Source organism: Bos mutus, chromosome 5, assembly GCF_027580195.1.
Source record: "Bos mutus isolate GX-2022 chromosome 5, NWIPB_WYAK_1.1, whole genome shotgun sequence".
Taxonomy (NCBI): Eukaryota; Metazoa; Chordata; class Mammalia; order Artiodactyla; family Bovidae; genus Bos; species Bos mutus.
In genome coordinates this window covers 5,823,228-5,845,707 of record NC_091621.1, presented here as the reverse complement: position 1 = coordinate 5,845,707, position 22,480 = coordinate 5,823,228, and the positions used below count along the sequence as shown (strand labels likewise).

Here is a 22,480-nt window from a genome sequence, read left to right as displayed (position 1 = left end):
GAATCACAACCTTGCTTATAGTATTAATACCATCTCCATGTGCTTTGCTTCCCTGGTAGTTCAGTCGGTAAAGAATCTGACAACAATTTGGAAGACCTGGGTTCAATTCCTGGGTTGGGAAGACCCCTTGGAGAAGGGCATGGCAGCCCACTCACTCCAGTATTCTTGCCTGGAGAATGCCGTGGACAGAGGAGCCTGGCAGGCTACAGTCCATGGGTTCTCAAACAGCAGGACACGACTGAACGACTAAAATACAAACCATGTGCTGTATGTAAACATGGAAGTTTAAGAAGCACCTCCCTGAACATCCAAGAGAATTTGATTTATACACATTAGACTAAAAATTAGATGTTGTCACACTTTCAGACGTGACCAAAGACCTGAGTACTGGTAACACATACACCACCACTAGTGGGAGTGGAAACTGCACAACCACTTTGGAAAACAACGTGGTCTGATCTATTAAAACTGAAGACATGTACGTGCCACATACCAACAATTCCACACCTAAGTCCATACCCTGAAGCAACTCTTGCTTTGTACACAGAAGACACATAAAAAAATATCCTTAGCAACATTTTCACATTAGCAAAAAAAGAAAAGAAAAAACTAGAATTAACACAGTAAAAGATAAATCGTGGGATATTCACACAATGGAATCTATGAAGGAGGGGATTATAAGCAAGCACAAATTTCAAGAGAATGCTTACATTTGTGAAAGTAGTACAAAAACCACCCAGGGAGCTCCAAAGGTAGTGGTTATATTTTTAAGGCTGGGTAGTAGATACCTAAATGTTTATTATTGTTCTTTAGTTCAGTTCAGTCACTCAGTTGTATCTGACTCTTTGTGACCTCATGGACTGCAGCACGCCAGGCTTCCCTGTTCATTACCAACTCCCGGAGCTTGCTCAAACTCATGTCCATTGAGTCACTGATGCTATCCAACCATCTCATCCTCTATCGATCCCTTCTCCTGCCTTCAATCTTTCCCAGCATCAGGGTCTTTTCCAATAAGGCAGTTTTCCGCATCAGGTAGCCAAAGTACTGGAGTTTCAGCTTCAGCATCAGTCCTTCCAATGAATATTCAGGACTGATTTCCTTTAGGATTGACTGGTTTGATCTCCCTGCCGTCCAAGGGACTCTTAAGAGTCTTCTCCAACACCACAGTTCAAAAGCATCAATTCTTCAGCGCTCAGCTTTCTTTATAGTCCAACTCTCACATCCATACCTGACTACTGTATGGATGTAGTACATAGCTACATGCAAAAAACCATAGCTTTGATGAGACAGATCTTTGTTGGCAAGTAATATCTCTACTTTTTAATATGCTGTCTAGGTTGGTCATAGCTTTTCTTCCAAGGAGCAAGCGTTTAATTTCATGGCTACAGTCACCATCTGCAGTGATTTTGAAGCCACATAAAATAAAGTCTCTCACTGTTTCCACTGTTCCCCCATCTATTTGCCATGAAGTGATGGGACTGGATGCCATGATCTTAGTTTTCTGAATGTTGAGTTTTAAGCCAACTTTTTCACTCTCCTCTTTCACTTTCATCAAGAGGTTCTTTAGTTCATCTTCGCTTTCTGCCATAAGGGTAATGTCATCTGCATATCTGAGGTTATTGATATTTCTCCCAGCAATCTTGATTCCAGCTTGTGCTTCACCCAGCCTGGCACTTCTCATGATGTACTCTGCATATAAGTTAAATAAGCAGGGTGACAATATACAGCCTTGAATCCTCCTTTGCCGATTTGGAACCAGTCTGTTGTTCCATGTCCAGTTCTAACTGTTGCTTCTTGACCTGCATAAAGGTTTCTTATCTCTTTAAGAATTTTCCACAGTTTGTTGTGATCCACACAGTCAAAGGCTTTGGCATAGTCAGTAAAGCAGATGTTTTTCTGGAACTCTCTTGCTTTTTCGATGATCCAACAGATGTTGGCAATTTGATCTCTGGTTCCTCTGACTTTTCTAAAACCAGCTTGAACATCTAGAAGTTCACAGTTCACGTACTGTTGAAGCCTGGCTTGGAGAATTTTGACGATTACTTTGCTAATGTGTGAGATGGGTGCAATAGTGCAGTAGTTTGAGCATTCTTTGGCATTGCCCTTCTTGGGATTGGAATGAAAACTGATCTTTTCCAGTACTGTGGCCTCTGGTGAGTTTTCCAAATTTGCTGGCATATTGAGTGCAGCACTTTCACAGCATCATCTTTTAGGATTTGAAATAGCTCCACTGGAATTCCATCACCTCCACTAGCTTTGTTCGTAGTGTTGCTTCCTAAGGCCCACTTGACTTCGCATTCCAGGATGTCTGGCTCTAGGTGGGTGATCACACCATTGTGATTATCTGGATTGTGAAGATCTTTTTTGTATAGTTCTTCTGTGTATTCTTGCCACCTCTTCTTAATATCTTCTGTTTCTGTTAGGTCCATACCATTTCTGTCCTTTATTGTACCCATCTTTGCATGAAATGTTCCCTTGGTATCTCTAATTTTCTTGAAGAGATCTCTAGTCTTTCCCATTCTATTGTTTTCCTCTATTTCTTTGCATTGATCACCGAGGAAGGCTTTCTTATCTCTCCTTGCTATTCTTTGGAACTCTGCATTCAAATTTAACATTTTGATTATTTGGCATGTGTGCTTCGGTCTGAATGATTCTGTGACAGATTTTATTACTCCCCATTATTGCTTCCCTCCTGTAAGAGGACTGTCATCTCTGCCTGTTGCCAAATAACCTGCAGGGAGTATGTGAAGATTACACTGCCTCATCTCTACTGACATCAAGTCTGGGCAGACTCAGGAAGCAACAACATCTACAAACAGAAGCAGTTCAACTCTGCCATCTTTTCCCTCCGTCATGGGAACGACATGTCCAAGGTTCAGACTGGGTCCTGGGACAAAGATAACACCCAGAGCTGCAGGTACTGAAGCTCATCTGCAGCAACCTACGGGCAACATGTAGGAGGAGAGAAAGAAAGCTTTGCTGCTGAAAGCCACCGAGGGTTCAGGATTGTTTACTACCACAGCAAGATTTAATGAAAACTAAACTCAAAAGCAGGCATCTTAAAAAAGAATCTGACCCAAATATTCCCATCTATTTTAGTTTAATAGAGTCTCTCTGATATACTGAGCATGTAAGGATTCCATCTATGGTTAAAGAGCTTTAAAAGAGTGTTTTCCAAATATTTAGATCTCGTTAACCACACTTCCCCTCAAATTTTATCAAGTTAACAATGATTTTTCCTTTAAAATATAAGTGCACATTTTAACACCAAACAAGTAGAAAGGACAGACTCTTAGACTAAAAGCCTTTCCATCGAATACATTTAGATTTATTAAGAACTCACTCCTTGCTTCCTGTGGAAGCTCTGTCATGGGCCAACATTAATCAGAGAGTTGTGTTAGGGAACCACTGACTTAAAGGAAAACAAACTAATATCAGACAGTCCTGACTAATTCAACTGCAGTTACAAAAATAATAATAATGTTAAAATCGCTTGTTTTTAAAAGTTAAGAAAAAGAATTGTATGTGTGCTGATTTACTAAATCAGTATCTTGGAGAAAATCTGCCCATTGTGCTGGAGGAGGCAATCTGTTCCTTTGTAAAGGTTAAATAATACACTTGAAAAATTCATCAGAGCAGCTGAGTTAGCAGACTTATGTCACGCCTCATTACTAAGAAAGGCAATAAATGTAAGTTTAATACTTTATCTTCCCATTAGAACAAAAAGATGAAAGGAGACAAAAATCTCAAAACTTGTCACAGCACTGTCATACACATATATTCACACCAAATGACCTAGAAGTCAAGGCAGATTATGGTTATTATGTACTCTTAGTTTTGCCACTCTCCAAGTGTGCATTCTGCTTTTCACTTCCTCTGAATATATGTATTCTGCATCTCTGTTTGTTAGAAGATGCAGATAGTCACCAAACAGGATGTATTATGCTGAACTGAACTGAACTGAACTGAACTGAACTGAACTGAACTGAACTGAACTGAACTGAACTGAACTGAACTGAACTGAACTGAACTGAACTGAACTGAACTGAACTGAACTGAACTGAACTGAACTGAACTGAACTGAACTGAACTGAACTGAACTGAACTGAACTGAACTGAACTGAACTGAACTGAACTGAACTGAACTGAACTGAACTGAACTGAACTGAACTGAACTGAACTGAACTGAACTGAACTGAACTGAACTGAACTGAACTGAACTGAACTGAACTGAACTGAACTGAACTGAACTGAACTGAACTGAACTGAACTGAACTGAACTGAACTGAACTGAACTGAACTGAACTGAACTGAACTGAACTGAACTGAACTGAACTGAACTGAACTGAACTGAACTGAACTGAACTGAACTGAACTGAACTGAACTGAACTGAACTGAACTGAACTGAACTGAACTGAACTGAACTGAACTGAACTGAACTGAACTGAACTGAACTGAACTGAACTGAACTGAACTGAACTGAACTGAACTGAACTGAACTGAACTGAACTGAACTGAACTGAACTGAACTGAACTGAACTGAACTGAACTGAACTGAACTGAACTGAACTGAACTGAACTGAACTGAACTGAACTGAACTGAACTGAACTGAACTGAACTGAACTGAACTGAACTGAACTGAACTGAACTGAACTGAACTGAACTGAACTGAACTGAACTGAACTGAACTGAACTGAACTGAACTGAACTGAACTGAACTGAACTGAACTGAACTGAACTGAACTGAACTGAACTGAACTGAACTGAACTGAACTGAACTGAACTGAACTGAACTGAACTGAACTGAACTGAACTGAACTGAACTGAACTGAACTGAACTGAACTGAACTGAACTGAACTGAACTGAACTGAACTGAACTGAACTGAACTGAACTGAACTGAACTGAACTGAACTGAACTGAACTGAACTGAACTGAACTGAACTGAACTGAACTGAACTGAACTGAACTGAACTGAACTGAACTGAACTGAACTGAACTGAACTGAACTGAACTGAACTGAACTGAACTGAACTGAACTGAACTGAACTGAACTGAACTGAACTGAACTGAACTGAACTGAACTGAACTGAACTGAACTGAACTGAACTGAACTGAACTGAACTGAACTGAACTGAACTGAACTGAACTGAACTGAACTGAACTGAACTGAACTGAACTGAACTGAACTGAACTGAACTGAACTGAACTGAACTGAACTGAACTGAACTGAACTGAACTGAACTGAACTGAACTGAACTGAACTGAACTGAACTGAACTGAACTGAACTGAACTGAACTGAACTGAACTGAACTGAACTGAACTGAACTGAACTGAACTGAACTGAACTGAACTGAACTGAACTGAACTGAACTGAACTGAACTGAACTGAACTGAACTGAACTGAACTGAACTGAACTGAACTGAACTGAACTGAACTGAACTGAACTGAACTGAACTGAACTGAACTGAACTGAACTGAACTGAACTGAACTGAACTGAACTGAACTGAACTGAACTGAACTGAACTGAACTGAACTGAACTGAACTGAACTGAACTGAACTGAACTGAACTGAACTGAACTGAACTGAACTGAACTGAACTGAACTGAACTGAACTGAACTGAACTGAACTGAACTGAACTGAACTGAACTGAACTGAACTGAACTGAACTGAACTGAACTGAACTGAACTGAACTGAACTGAACTGAACTGAACTGAACTGAACTGAACTGAACTGAACTGAACTGAACTGAACTGAACTGAACTGAACTGAACTGAACTGAACTGAACTGAACTGAACTGAACTGAACTGAACTGAACTGAACTGAACTGAACTGAACTGAACTGAACTGAACTGAACTGAACTGAACTGAACTGAACTGAACTGAACTGAACTGAACTGAACTGAACTGAACTGAACTGAACTGAACTGAACTGAAGTTTTTATAAAGTGACTCAACACCTTTGTGTAAAAGGTAGTGTACATGAGAATAAAACATAAATAACACATTTCCTTACTGGTTTTCTCTGGCATTTATAAATCTGAAATACTTCAATATAGATACTAGGTAACATAATAGGATAAGATGAACTCCAGCATTTCAAATGAGAAATTATTATTCAGAACTCTCTAGAGTATACTTCCATATTTTAGTCTTAATACATCCTTATACTCTTAAAAGAATTCAGTTTGAAAAATCTGAACACACTTCTTCAGACAACTTAAAAGATATACTTTATTCTTTGCATAATTAAACTGAAAGCTGAATATAAAATCTTCCAGAATTGTAAAGTACAGAAAAGATAATCATGTGTCAAAGCAAAAATCTTCTAAGAAAAGGCAAAGGGAAACATGATATGCCATGGGTAAGGTTAACATTTTTCTTTCTTTGAAGACCAAGAGTGCCCCATCATTTTCACGGTGATTCCATTCCCAGTATTTACTCAGAGCACTTCTGGTCCTCCAGGGACCCTGGTTCCTCCCCCCCGTCACAGAGGTGAAGTGGCACACTACATCCAGATGAGCAGGCCACAGTACATTACTCTACCTTCCACCAGGTGATGGAACAGGACAGCCCCCACATCGAGCCGGGTCCTCCTCAGGTGGGGGTCTAGCTTCACCTTCCCTCCCTGGGACACCTTCACCATGGCATCACCCAGGGAAATGAGCCAATCTTCCACGTTCCCAAACTGGACTTTTGCTCAATATTGCTCCCTGGTACACGGTGCTGTGAAGTCCACTCAAGCACACAAACTCACGGCAAGAGACTCTTTGCAGAAACGGTGAACCACAGGTACATGGTGTTACATTAGCCAACTATTTTGGCATCAACCTCAAAGAATGATCTAACTCTCTCAGTATCTTTACTCTCTGAAACCATGTCTCTACCCTTTGGTCAGGGCTGCATACTTTCTTGTTCAAATACCACTTAAAAAAAAAAAAAAAGGAGCCCAAAAGCTTTAAGTCCAACTTGGAGTTCAACTAAAACTATCCTCAGGTAGTTAAAATAACCTGACTACCTTTCTTTCTCAGCTTATTTGAAATGGTGTTTCTGATGTCCACTGGCACAGAGTTCTCTTTCACTACTCTGTTTTTCACAGAATACGTGTTAAATTCCAAAAAAAAAGGGGGGGGTAGGGGAGAAGCCCAAAGGACAAACAAGAATTGTTTATTTTAGAAACCCACCATCCAGAGATAATCACTGATGATATAACAGTATATATGATAAATTTGCTGTATTTTTCTATATATACATGTATGTTTAAATCAAAAATACACTCATATTATACACACTGTTGGCATCCTGCTTTTGCATTTTGTAAAATATCAAAAGACTTTCTTATCAGTATTCTACAAAGTTATTTTTAACAGCTACTTATATTTTCCTCACCTATATGCAGGTCAGGAGGCAACAGTTAGAAACGGACATGGAACAACAGACTGGTTCCAAACAGGAAAAGGAGTACGTCAAGGCTGTACACTGTCACCCTGCTTATTTAACTTATATGCAGAGTACATCATGAGAAACGCTGGGCTGGAAGAAGCTCAAGCTGGAATCAAGACTGCCAGGAGAAATATCAATAACCTCAGATATGCAGATGACACCACCCTTATGGCACAAAGTGAAGAGGAATTAAAAAGCCTCTTGATGAAAGTGAAAGAGGAGAGTGAAAAAGTTGGCTTAAAGCTCAACATTCAGAAAATGAAGATCATGGCATCTGGTCCCATCACTTCATGGGAAATAGATGGGAAAACAGTGGAAACAGTGTCAGACTTTATTTTTCTGGGCTCCAAAATCACTGCAGATGGTGACTGCAGCCATGAAATTAAAAGACGTTTACTCCTTGAAAGGAAAGTTATGATCAACCTAGATAGCATATTGAAAAGCAGACATTACTTTGCCAACAAAGGTCCGTCTAGTCAAGGCTATGGTTTTTCCAGTGGTCATGTATGGATGCGAGAGTTGGACTGTGAAGAAAGCTGAGTGCTGAAGAATTGATGCTTTTGAACTGTGGTGTTGGAGAAGACTCTTGAGAGTCCCTTGGACTGCAAGGAGATCCAACCAGTCCATTCTAAAGGAGATCAGCCCTGGGTGTTCTTTGGAAGGAATGATGCTAAAGCTGAAACTCCAGTACTTTGGCCACCTCATGTGAACAGTTGACTCACTGGAAAAGACTCTGATGCTGGGAGGGATTGGGGGCAGGAGGAGAAGGGGACAACAGAGGATGAGATGGCTGGATGGCATCACCGACTCGATGGACATGATGCTGCTGCTGCTGCTGCTGCTGCTGCGTCACTTCAGTTGTCTCCGACTCTGTGCGACCCCATAGATGGCAACCCAGCAGGCTCCCCCATCCCTGGGATTCTCCAGGCAAGAACACTGGAGCGGGTTGCCATTTCCTTCTCCAATGCATGAAAGTGAAAATGGAAAGTGAAGTAGCTCAGTCATGTCTGACCCTCAGCGACCCCATGGACTGCAGCCTTCCAGTCTCCTCCATCCATGGGATTTTCCAGGCAAGAGTACTGGAGTGGGGTGCCATTGCCTTCTACTCCATGGACATGAGTTTGAGTGAACTCCGGAAGTTGGTGATGGACAGGGAGGCCTGGCGTGCTGCGATCCATGGGATCGCAAAGAGTCGGACACGACTGAGCGACTGAACTGAACTGAACTGAACTATATTTTCCTCTTTCTAAAACTCTCAAGGGCTCTAAAATTTATTTTTCCTACTTTATCCCCCTCCACGGTTTCCCAACAGGAACACGACTAAAAGGCAATAGTCTTCATTCATTAACACACCCTAAACAACTTCCAGAAAACGAACATTCTGCTGTATTCATAGAAGTGATTTCATTTATATTTTATATTGTTAGATGATCGTGGATACAATACTGGATCTACCCCACCAAGCTCCAAGGCAGGGCCAGGGTGCCACCAAGTCCATGGTGTGTCTCTCCCATGATCCATCACATATAATTCAAAATGGACTTTCCCTCAATAATTCAAAATGATAATAACTCCAAACAAAGTAAGAGTCATAACAAGCTGTGACTTTTCCTAGAAAGACCATCTCGTTGTTTCTTTAAAGACTACAAAATAGTAACAGATGGCCAACAGGCAACAACATATTAGAGAGATGCAGATCAAAACCACAATGAAGTATCATTTCAAACTGGTCAGAATGGCCACCATCAAAAAGTCTAAAAATAATAAATGTTGAATAGGGTGTGCAGAAAAGCGAAGCCTCCTACAGTGTTTTGTTGTTGTTGTTGTTGTTATTGTTTTGTGGGAATGTAAATTGGTGCAGTCACTATGGAAAATACTATGGAGGTTCCTTAAAAAGAACTAAAAATAGAGTTACCATATGATCTAGCAGTCTCACTCCTGGGCATAATATCCAGAAAATATGAAAATTCTAACTCACCTCAGTGTTCGTAGCAGTACTATTTACAATAGCCAAGACATGGAAGCAACCTAAATGTTCACGGACAGATTAATGGATATTATTCAATGATGAATGTAATAAAAAGAAAGGATGCCATTTGCAGGAACACGGATGGACCTAGAGATTATACTGAGTGAAGTCAGTCAGAGAAAAACAAACATATGTATGACTATATGTGGAATCTTAAAAAATAATACAAGTGAATCTATAAACAAAGCAGAAGCAGACTCACAATCATAGAAAACAAGCACATGGTTACCAAAGGGGAAGGGAGGGAGGGGAAGTGATAAATTAGAAGTATGAGGTTAACAGATACAAACCACTATACATAAAACAGATAAGCCACAAGGACCTACTATTTAGCACAGGAAACTATATTCAATATCTTGTAATAACCTATAATGGAAAATAATTGAGATATATATATACATATAAAAAATTACAAAACATGATTTAAATGTTTTTGTGTTTTTGGTGCCCCTCACTAATGCTCAACCACATGCTTGTGTGTGTGCTTAGTCGCTCAGTCGTGTCCAACTCTTTGCGACCCCGTGTACTGCAGCCTGCCAGGCTCCTCTGTCCATGGGGATTCTCCAGGCAAGAATAACAGAGTGGGTTGCCATGTTCTTCTCCAGGGGATCTTCCTGACCCAGGAATCAAACCCAGGTCTCCCGCACTGCAGGCACATTCTTCACCGTCTGAGTCACCAGGGAAGCAAGACTGTCTATTAAGCACTGCCCCCAGAGACTGAGGAAAGAATAGGCTTTTTTCCAAGGAACAATATGAGTTTAAACTCAGATGATAAAATCTATGCATAATCAAAATCTCAGACTTGAATACACAGATTTCAGTCTAACACATTTTGAAAGGGACAATATTAACTGCTTGTTCCAAGTTGTATTATTCACGTGGAATCACTGGCAAATGCTTTATGCCATGTTTGAAACTATACAAAGCTTCCTGAGATATCTGGCATGCTTTCATTAGATGAATAAACTGATAACATGATTTGCATTGGGTGGTTTTATGGGGAAATTTCAAGTGACTTATTCAGCAAATCTTCACACTTCAGTTAAGAGAGATGATTTGCTTGCAAAAAATTAAATGTGAAGAAGTGTCAACACACTAAGGATACTGACAGTAGTTAAGAGGTTGGCCTCCGAAGTCAAACTTTGTTGTTGTTGTTTAGTCAGTAAGTGGTGTCTCTTTTTCGACCCCCTGGACTGTAGCCCACTAGGCTTCTCTGTCCATGGGATTTCCCAGGCAAGAATACTGAAGTGGGTTGCCATTTCTTCCTCCAGGGCATCTTCTCAACCCAGGCTGGCACTGAACCCGCATGTCCTGCATTGCAGGAGGATTTTTTACAACTGACCCACCAGGGAAACCCTGGTTTTGGTTAAATTCTGACTTTCACTAGCTATGGGACTTATGCCTCTATTCCTCAGCTTCTTCAAGGTAAAAATATCTCCTCCACACGTTACTGTGAAGATTAAGTACTTTACTACATGTAATATGCATAGAACAGTGTATTGAGTCTTCAATAAATACTGGCTAGTTATCATCATCATTACTCAGAGTATCATTATTACTCTACACTTTTTATAAAGGGTTCATAACCTAACTTTCTACCTCTTTCTCCCCATAATTAGGAATATACCAGTTACACATTGCTACATTAAACCCCTGCCTTATAATTTTCAGATCAACTGTTTTGTTTCAACTTTCTCTAAAAAGTCAACTGAAGTTTAATATTTACATTTTGTACACTGTCCTCATCCTACTTTTTATTAAACTGCCAGCATGCTATAAAATATTATATAATGACTAGTATATACAGAGACCAGATGGTACATATTATAGATACTGAACAACACAGGTCTTCAGGAAACCACAATCTCCTAAAAGAAAAAAAGAAAATGAAACCTGGAATAGGAAGTAGCTCTAATCCTGTTGTTAAATTTAAATATCACATCTAATGTATGTTTTTACTTCTAAAAAGATATCTAAGTAACATTTTTATAATTTACAAATAAAACAAACAACCTTAAACCATCACTGTAAGGTTCATTCTAGATTAGAGGACTAAGCCTGCTCAACCAGAGCAAGAAATATTCCAAAGAATCCGTCATGAGTTTGCCTGGGGTTATTCTGAAACCCACAATCCAGAAATAACAGACAAGAATTTTCCGACTTTTCTTTTTCCAAGAGTACTAGAATGTCACCATAAAAATTCTTTGTTTGTTACGTAAAAGATAGAGGAAAGCAGCACATAAAGTGAAGCAAGGAGTCCAGGCTTTGGACTCTGGTTGCTGCTGCTGCTGCTGCTAAGTCGCTTCAGTCGTGTCCGTCTCTGTGTGACCCCATAGACGGCAGCCTGCCAGGCTCCGCCATCCCTGGGATTCTCCAGGCAAGAACACTGGAGTGGGTTGCCATTTCCTTCTCCAATGCATGAAAGTGAAACGGCAAAGTGAAGTTGCTCAGTCGTGTCCGACTCTTCGCGACCCCATGGACTGCAGCCTACCAGGCTCCTCCATCCATGGGATTTTCTAGGCAAGAGTACTGGAGTGGGGTGCCATCACCTTCTCCATTGGACTCTGGTACTACCTGTTAATTTTGCTTTCTTGATCATAGATATGACAGTCTGCTTAAAATCCCAGGAGAATACACTGGCTAACAATGAAAAAGATTTTTCTCCACTAAATGTTGGCCTTATTACCTTCCTATACTATTTATTTATACCTTACCAGGAATATGAATAGCTTATCAAAAAGCCACTCTTGAACTAAAAAAAAAAACCAAAAAGACACTTCTTCAAAGAACTAGTCAGGGACTTCCCTGGCAGTTCAGTGGTTAGAACTTCATGCTTTCAGTGCAAGGGGCACAGGTTCAATCCCTGGTCTGGGACCTAAGATCCTGAAAGACGTATGGCATGGCCAGAAAAAAAAAAAAAAGAACTAGAGTCTAATCCATACGTCCTACAAAATATTTCAAAACTTAAACCTAAAAGAAAGGAGAACACTCACTCATTCTTTAGAACAGGGGTCCCCAACCTCTGGGATCTAATACCTGATAATCTGAGTGTAGCTGATATAGTTAATAATAGAAATAAAGTACACAATAAATGTAATGCACTTGAATCATCCCCAAACCACCCCCACCCCATCCCCGATCTGTGGAAAAACTGTCTTCCACAAAACTGGTCCCTGGTGCCAAAAAGGCTGGGGACCTTCTGCTAAGACAACAAAACCACTGAAAGCAAAAAGAAGAGACTTCGTTGGTATGTACTTGTGTAATCTTTTCTGAAAACCTAGGAGATAGACATGTTCATACACCATAGCTCAGGAAACTGAGTCTCAGAGAGGTTAAGTAATATGCCCAAGTTATAAAGTAAAATAAAGAGTCTGGAAAATCCCAGGGACCGGGGAGCCTGGTGGGCTGCCGTCTATGGGGTCGCACAGAGTCGGACACGACTGAAGCGACTTAGCAGCAGCAGCAGGCTTCCCTGCCGGCTCAGTGCTAAAGACTCTACCTGCCAATGCAGGAGACATGGGTTCAATCCCTGATTCGGGAAGATTCCACATTCTGAGAAGCAATTAAGCCCACGGGCGGCAACTACTGAGCCTGTGCTCTGGAGCCCGCATGACGCAACTACTGAACCCTGTGCACCGAGAGCCTCTGCTCTGCAACAAGGGAGTATCCTCGGCTCTCTGCAACTAGAGAAAGCCTGCGCAGCAATGAAGCCCCAGCACAGCCAAAAATAAACAAATACATAAATATTTTTAAAACAAATAAAGGCACAGGACTCAAATTCACAACTTTCGAACCAGCTAACGATAAAGAAGAAATGACAGGCATCCCCCGTACAGCAGTGGGAGTGGTCAGAGATGAGGAATACAGAACCAAGGCCTGCTAGCGCTTCCTCCCAAGTCCACTCATGCCCAGCACTGGATGGATTAACTGGATTCAAGCTCTCTTTGAACACAATTGATGGCTCAGGAATGGAAACAGCTTCTTCCCATGTCTCACTCCCTAATTCACAAGTAAATTATCTTGTCTTACTCAATAAACAAGCAGTTACTGAAGACCCAGAAATGTAATCATACCATAAATTGACCATTTTTTAAGTGCCACACTCCAGTATTCTTGCCTGGAGAAATCCATGGACAGAGGAACCTGATTAGCTACAGTCCATAAGGTCGCAAAGGGTCAGACACTTAAAAGTGCTATATAAGATAGTGTAAAAGAGGATATTTATATCTTTAATATCTGCCCCTCAAATGCGCTTGGTTTACAGTAATTGCACTTACTTATATGAAGTTCAGTTGCCTTTTACTAGTCTGTGAACTCTTGATACAAAATTCTATATATTCCCCACTTGTTGTTTAGTCGCTAAGTCGTGTCTGACTCTTCTGCAACATCATGGACTGTAGCCCGCCAGGCTCTACTGTCCATGGGATTTTTCAGGCAAGAATACTGGAGTGGGTGGCCATTTCCTCCTCCAAGGTATCTTCCCCAATCAGCCTGTGTTGCCTGCATTGGCAGGCAGATTCTTTACCACTGAGCCACCAGAAAGCCCCATTCAGTATTACGTAGGTGGCGTCCACTAAAAATGTTAAAAGGAGCAAAAGAAATGATGATGAGCTGAACCTTAAATAACAAGTAAGAGTTAGAGATATGGGAAAAAAGAGGGGAAAGTGCATTCTTACAAGGTGGCTGGTAACCAGGCAGACATCCTGGGGAAATGAACAGGCAGGTCAGAGCAGAAGATCCACATCATCAAGCAGCAAAAACGGTAAAACGAAGACGTGGAATTCCTTTCCAGGGGTTAGGATTTCGTTTTCTGAATTAGGCTGATTTGTTTTTAAACGTTTATTTTAATGCAGGAGAATTCTGTGTTTAAATTAAACCTGATGTGAAACCCCACTATATTGATAGAAAACAGGTACTCTGTAGCCCCACTCAGTCCCCACCTTATCTGACTTGAGAAGACTCCAAAGACCCTCCTTGGACCACAATCTGAAAAACCCTGAGTTAGAAAAATGTCTGGAAGCACAGATGCCAAAGGGCTCAGAGCACTGACCTCTGGGTTGGCCTAGGCTGGGGAACATAGTAAGGAGGGACTTGAAGTAATATTTTCACTTTTTAAATCTCACATATTTTTATATTATTTGAACTGTTGTTTATATTGAGCACTTTTTACTTTCTAGACTTTAAAAATAAATAAGACACCATCGCTCTAAAAAAAGCATTTTTTAATGGTTCAATTTCTTCAAGTGGATTGCTACATTTTAATGAATTACTTACTTATAATTGCAGGATACTTTTTAAACTAAATTACATCGCAATGAAAATGAACATCTCTGTGCATAAGACTTTCCCATATTTAGAATGATTTGCTTAGGACAAATTTATACAAGTTAATGGTTTCCATCTAAGTTCTATAATACATGGCTTAAAATAAGACTCTCTAGAACATAAAAAAAATATAAAATTCAGTGAGTATTTTTAAATGCCATTCTACAGTAGCAAGATTTTGATTCCAGCATTCATGATTAAGATACATAAAATCTAATCTATCAAACTAATCAGCAAAGTTTCCACAACTCGAAAAACGTATTAAAGAGAAATCTGAAACAGAACTTGAAAGCGCTCTACCTTTCATGAATTTTTCATAACTTCTCTTGCCACTTATCAAAACCATACACTGAAAGAATCTCTCTTCACAGTTGGGTTTCACAATCTAATTCTGTGAAGTCACAGTCCTGTGACAGTACAATCATTCTCTGGCAACAAACTAACATCATTAAATTCTTATTTGGAAGTTCTATGGGGTATAAGGATGTTCTATTTTTACTTCTAAGATCAAAATCTATTTTGTGTTGCCTCTCCATTAAGCTCCTATGATTGATACATCTTGACCGAATTTACTCTCGTTTCCAGCCATCTTTATAAAACTACCTTTTGGTGAGGGCTCAGAGAATGCCTGTCTCTGTTCAAACAAAATATAAAGGGTTGCTAGATTGCCTCTGCCTGTGAACAATCGGTTAATGCTCTGTACTCCTTGGAAGGTGAAACCCCAAAGTCAGGAAGTGTGTTGTTCTTTTTCTTATCTCGATTACTGTTGTAATATAGCATAAGAGTACTTTTTACTAAATTATCTTTTAAATAAGTGAATGGGGTTCCATCACTAAGGTTTCTAACTGGGCAAAAAGAATTTCTAAATACCCCCTTTTCTTTTTTCCAAAAGCAAGGATTGCTAGACATCAAGGTCATTCGTAGTAATATGTAAAAGTTCTAAAAGCAAGGATGGCTAGAAAAATCCAGGTCATTTCTACTACTATGTGACAGTTCTAATTTTAAGTGTATTCAGACTCTATCAGCAAAGATTTGCTTAGTCCCTGCCGGGCACAGGGCGCTATGCTTCTGTGTGAACAAGACAGAAGAAGATCTGCTCTCATGGGCCTCTCTCTCTTGGTGCAAAGGTATGTTTGTAAACCACAAATCTTTATGAAATGAGAAGTTCCAATATCAAAAACAGAAATATGCTTTAGAAGAAAGAGACTGGAACCAGATTTTGGAATACCTGTCAAGGCCAAGGAAGGTGGCATTTATGTTTGAATAAAGGAAACCTAGGTATTCAAAGGGATCCTTAGAAAATATTAATCTATGCAGGTGCTAAAACTTTTGGATGACTTCTCATTTCTTATAAGAGAAATCCATAATCTTTAAAAGAAAGTCTTGAAAAGGGTAACTAAATCTTGCGTCATCATCCCCACCTACCCAAGATCTTGGGTTGTGGTCACACTGCACTTCTGTTTCCTCTGTTGTAGGGATTTTCAAACTTTTATACACTGTCATTTACTAAAGTATCAATATATGACACATTTATTTTTTATTTTATTTCTTTTTAAAAACATGCAGGTCACAACCACTAAACTGATTTTATAATCTCTTGGTCAGTGCTTAAGTACTGCAGTTTGAAAAACAGTACTTTAGCATATACCACACTCTCTCTCGAGCTTCCCAGGTAGTACTAGTGGTAAAGAACCCACCTGCCAATGCAGGAAATACAGGAGACACGGGTTTGATCCCTGGGCCCTGAAGATCCCCTGGAGGAGGGCATGGCAACCCACTCCAGTATTCTTGCCTGGAGAATCCCATGGACAGAGTAGCCTGCTGGGGTTTTATAGTCCATGGGGTCGCAAAGAGTCAGACACAACTGAAGCAACTTAGCACACATGCACACTCTCTCTCTCACTTCTAGGCCTTTCCATGCATTCTTTCTGTCTAACATTCTTGCTCATCCTGTTTCCTTTTTTCTGGCTACTTCCTATTCTACTTTGTGACCTGAGCTCATAAACATCACTTCCCTGACCCTCTTGGATTAGTTATCTGTCTTCTGTGTTCCTAATACTCCATGCTTTCTAATGTTCATTAAGCTTTACTGTAATTGTACATGGCCTGTCTTTCTAAGTGGCAACCCACTCCAGTACTCTTGCCTGGAAAATCCCATGGACGGAGAACTCCGGTAGGTTACAGTCCATGGGGTTGCAAAGAGTCGGACAAGACTGAGCAACGTCACTTTCACTTTGTCTTTCTAAGATGTAAATCCCATGAGCATCAGGACCCATTCTTGTTCATTGCCGAATCCTGAGAGCCACACCCAGTGCCTGCTACAGATTAGGCCCTCAATCAATGTTTGAGGAGTAAAACAAGTGAGGAAATGGACTTGAATAATCTATATGTTAATATTTAACCACATGATGAAATGAGCACCCACTTAAAAACTGTTAAAAGGTTTAGCTAGTTCCAAGGAAAATATATGCTCAGTTCCAACTGTATAAATGGTGATTAGGCTCCTAAACTAGCCTGCAAAATACTATTACCCCACACACACTTAACTGATAAGAGGACAGCTGCTTATTTCCCTCTCTGCCAGGACAACAGAACTTTCACTCCTCTAAGTAGGAGAAAACAGGATTAAAGGGACACTTTGCTTTCTCCCTATTTTATCAGTTAGTTCCTTCTAGAGCAAAGTGGACTTCCCTGGTGGCTCAAACGGTAAAGAGTACGCCTACAATGCAGTAGACCCAAGTTTGATCCCTGGGTCAGGAAGATCCTCTGGAGAAGGAAATGGCAACCCACTCCAGTACTCTTGCCTTGAAAATCCCATGGACAGAGGGGCGTGGTAGGCTACAGTCCATGAGGTCACAAAGAGTCAGACATGACTGAGCAACTTCACTTCACTCCTTAGAGCAAAGTGACTTAGCTAATGGCTGAGATGAGATTAGACAGCTAGTGGGAAGCTGCGGTATAGCACATGGAGCTCAGATCTGTGATAACCTAGAGGGCTGGGATGGGGATCGGGGAGGAAGATTCAAGAGGGAGGTGATATATGTATTCGTATAGCTGATTCACTTTGTTGTACGGCAGAAACTAATACAACATTGTAAAGCAATTATACTCCAATAAAAAAAATAATAAATGAGAAAAAAAAGAATAAAGGTCAATATTCCAGACAGGCCCCACCCCTGAGCTCTCACTGGTTCTTGAATCTATCTGTCTTCAAGAAGAGAAAGTTTTCCTTTCCCTTCCAAATCCTATGAGAAAATCTTTCTGAGACAGGGCTTTCTGTACCTGCAGGAGAGACCTGCAGTTTTTTAGGTGCTAGACAATAATCCGGGCAGATAAAGCAAGAAGGAACACAGTAAATATGAGTCTAAGCTAAACTCTCCAAACCAGCTTTACCAGAAATGAAAATTAAACTGTATTTTTATAGTACTATAATTCTCACCTGGCTTCATGAATCTGACCTCAATCTGCAAAATCGGGAGACAGAAGAGATGTAATCAGGAATAGTAACAACAGTCATCCTAGTCTGATTCCTGGGTCCCAGGAGAACAGCAACATACAGGAGCAACGTGGGACAAAAGGGAAGGGAATGGCATGAAAGCTAAGGTTTCTTCCACTTCTCCTTTCGAATTTTTCTTGGGCAAAAATGACTAAACAAGTTGAATCTATCTTTGAATACTACAACCTTCCGTTCCAAATTTTCATTCTTGCTTCTCTTTTCTCTTCTTCCAAATCCCCTTATGCTGCCCGAAGATCTTCATTTTCAACACCCACACTTCTAGAAACAAGCAAATTTTTCTGAAACCTCCAAAATGTTCCTTTGAGCCCATACCACTAACCTCTCCTCTCCCTCCTCACACCAAAACTCCCACTTTCTCAGTGCAGCTGATCAGCAGGAAAGCAATCTGACTAAATCCATTCACATTAAGATAAAATAACTGACAGTCCTAGCTTTTAAACCCTCCTAGAAATACATCTGGGCTTCCCTGGGGGCTTAGCAGTAAAGAATCTGCCTCCAATGACTCAATCCCTGGGTCAGGAAGATTTCCTGGAGAAGGGAAGGGCAACCCACTCCAGTATTCTTGCCTGGGAAATCCCATGGACGCAGGAGCCTGGCAGGCTACAGTCCATCGTGTCACAAGAGTTGAACATGACTTAGTGACTAAACCACCACCACCAGAGATACATATATGTTTTATTTTATACACACATACATTTTTAAGCTATAGACATCTAACCACAGTAATTTCAGAGAAAAGATGAGGGGTGCCTAAATTTGCCCTAAAGGAGTCAGGTCTGCTCTGACCAGCTTTCCCAAAGATCATGTCCCCAAAGCTGTTCCCACATTTTCCCCAACTTTCAGTCCTTGCTGCTGCTGCTGCTAAGTCACTTCAGTCGTGTCCGATTCTGTGTGACCCCATAGACAGCAGCCCACTAGGCTCCCCCGTCCCTGGGATTCTCCAGGCAAGAACACTGGAGTGGGTTGCCATTTCCTTCTTCATTTCAGTCCTTAAGTGACACTAAAAACCCAAGAGGACAGAGAAAGCCAACTTGAGAAAGCATCTATAGCTACAGGATACTTATTCATTGATTGGGCAAGTCAATGACAATCAACATTAGATTGGATAGGTTATACTTTAAGTATATTTGATAATCATTCCATTAGGTAAAACAAAAACATTCACTCAGGTTATATATTGCAATTATTGCCTCATTCTACTAATGAGGTCAATGAGGCATAACGGGGTTAAATAACATTCCCATTGTTTAAAGTTCAGTAGTTGAAGAACAGGATGGATGGCTCTTCACACACTTTGAATAGGTTGTTGATACATTAATTCCACTTGAAAATCTTTAATTTTATTTTCCATAACATTTCTGAAATTTGATAGTATACTTTAGAACAGTCATATTAGAGTAAAAGAAAAATGACTTGAATTCCTGGGAGGCAAAATCATGTCTTTTTCAGGCGTTTTTGTAAGAAAGACCTAAGCCTGAGATTGAATTTGTGTGCACTCAGAAAAAAAAACACAAAAATAGGCCAAGTAGCGTTCATTCAGCTCCAAGTGGTTTCTTAACTTCAGCGCCATGAAAAATACTTATTTGCCACCCAAATAAGAATAGAGCTATAATAAAGATTACACAAACTGAGGATAATAAGATCTTTCACTTTGCCTGAGAGATATGTGAAATTTTAATTGAGGAATTAGTTTGTTATGAGTTTGTTTGTTATGAGTTTGCTTAGCTAGCCACCAAAATAAATTACTTGAAATTAAAGTGATAACAGGAACTTTTCAAACCGAGCATAGAATGTATGAAAATGCTAACTGGGTGTGGTCTCCCTTGCCTTTGGTCATGAACACACTTTTTGTGACTTTTCTCAAAATTCCAGAAAGGGTAAAGGGTCAGTAAGATTCCCAAGAAATGACAGGTTATTCAGAAAGACTGAAACAGCATTTATTCACCTCCCCCAAGTACAAGCATTGTGTTGCTTAGTATGGAGTTGTTTGGTTTTTCAGGCAGTGCTAGCCCCCTAAACCTAGAATTTTTAACATATAATTCAACAATAAAAAGACAAATAACCCAATTGAGATACGGGCAAAAGATATGAACAGACATTTCTCCAAAGCAGATATGTAAGTGGCCAATAAGCAAATGAAAAGACACACGACATATTTAGCCATAAAAAACGCAAATTAACACTACTTTATTCCCACTAGAATGTCTATAATAAAAACTAGTAAATAGTCAATAACAAGTAGTGAGAACGTGGAGGAACTGGAACCCTCATACACTGTTTGATGAGAGTGTAAAATGGTGTGGCTACTCTGGAAAAGTTTGACGGTTTCTTAAAAGTTAAATATATAGACCCAAAACAATGGAAGTCATATGTCCACCTAGAAACTTGTGCACAAATGTTCACAGCAGCGTTATTTACAATGACCAAAAACTAGAAACATCCTTAATGTCCATTAACTGAAAACCAGTAAACTGTGATAATGTGGTACACTCATACACCAGACTATTATCCAGCCATAAACAAGAGTTAAGCACCGATGAATTCCACACGTGGATAAACCTTGAAAACATTATGCTATGTGAAGGAAGCCAGACACTAAAAGCCACATAAAGTACGATTCCATTTATATGAAATTTCCACAACAGTCAAATCCTTAGAGACAGAAAGATTAGTGGTTGCCAAGAGGTGGGATAAGAGGGAATGAGGAGTGACTGATAATGGTACAGGGTTTCATTCTGGGGTGATGAAAATATTCTGTACAGTGGTGATAGTTGCAAAACCTGGTGAAAATACTAAAGACCGTGCTTGAAAAGGATGGATTTTATGGTGTGTGAAGTATATCTCAATTTTTTTTTAATTGTTCATTTACGGAAAGAAATTACATACACATGTAAAGTACCTACAAGTGTATTACATACATATACGTAATCTCTAAAAATCAACGTTTGGGTTTTTTTTTTTTAATTGAGCTATATTTCACATATATAAAGAGAGAAATGAAAGAACACGGTGACACGGAGCAACTGTGAGCCCTGAAGCCGTGGATCTGGGGTGTGCCCCAGTCCGCCTCGCAGCGTCCCCATCCTGCTCGCCTTCACCCATCACTCAGCCTCCACCCGCCGTCTGGTCCAGTGTCAGGGCCGGGGACTACCCACCGCGGCTGCCCGGCTCCGCGGCGGGCGCCCAGGGCCGGCCAGCCCTCCCGCCCAAGGTGGGGCAGCCGCGGCGGGCCGGGCTCGGGCGCTGTCTGCGGGCCCGGAGGGGATACGGAGCTTCGGGCCAGCCCCGCCGCTCCCCCTGCCCCGGCCTCCCCGCGTCCTGGCCGCGAGTCTCAAGCCCGTCGCCGCCGCACCTCCCTCCAGTACCTGGGATGCGCCCGAACCCGGCGCCGCGGCCAAAGCCGAGACTTTCCCTCCATATCACCTGCCCGGGAGCGCGGTGCAAGGAGAGGGACCTCGCCTCCTCAGACGCGACCAAGGAACCGGCACCAGGGCACGGAAGGGGAATTCACCTAGTCCCCCGGGCGGCGGCTGAGGCAGCTGCCCAGCGCCCGCGGCTCCTTCCTCTCGCGCGCCTCCTCGCGCCGTCCCGGCCCGGAGCTGACAGCCCCGGAGCCGGCGCTCGCGGCCCGCTGGCTCCCGGCTGCCCACCCCGCCCCCGCGCGGCCGTCCCGCGCACGCGCAGCGGCGTCTGAGCCCGAGGGGAAGCGAGAACCTGGTGATGTGGCCGCGGGGGTGGCGACCTGCAGCGCCAGCGCCACCCAGTCCTAGACCCTTGGCTGCACCCTGACCGACGCGCTCCGGGAACCCGATCGAGCAGAGCAAAAGGGGAATCTTCATGGGAGCCTACTCAGTAGAGAAGGGCTGTGGCCTTCCTTGTTCGCCAGCCCACTCCATCCCCGTAGCCCTACTGCTCCCACCGCCCCACATCCACATCTCTGGCTGCTCCTTGGTCCTAACGCTCAAATTTATGACTCATGACTTCTATTCTCAAGCTGGGAGCCTCCTGGTTGGCTGGCTTCGTGTTTTCTTCTCTCGCGGAGACTTGGATTTAAACTGCGCAGAATGGTCCAAGTTTGATCCTAGGCAGGAAAGAAGGGGATTGGCCCCCAAATGGGATAAGATTAGGGCAGGTCCCAGCAGTGGGAGAGTGGTGTTC

The 22,480-nt window shown here is 41.5% G+C and overlaps 1 protein-coding gene across 5 annotated transcripts in view; it reads right to left on the bottom strand.

Annotated features, from left to right (window-relative positions):
• The window catches only part of SLC41A2 (solute carrier family 41 member 2), a 142,870-nt gene extending 120,652 nt beyond the window's left edge, over positions 1 to 22,218 (bottom strand). Inside the window, exon 1 of one of the 5 annotated variants that reach the window (XM_070370235.1) lies at positions 22,037 to 22,218. The gene's annotated coding sequence lies outside the window, so the exon portion shown is untranslated. Of the gene's footprint in view, positions 1 to 2,731; positions 2,754 to 21,687; positions 21,988 to 22,036 lie in introns of those variants that run through there. The other 4 variants (XM_070370232.1, XM_070370231.1, XM_070370233.1 and 1 more) reach the window with 4 other exon arrangements.
• Positions 22,219 to 22,480: the final 262 nt, after the last annotated feature.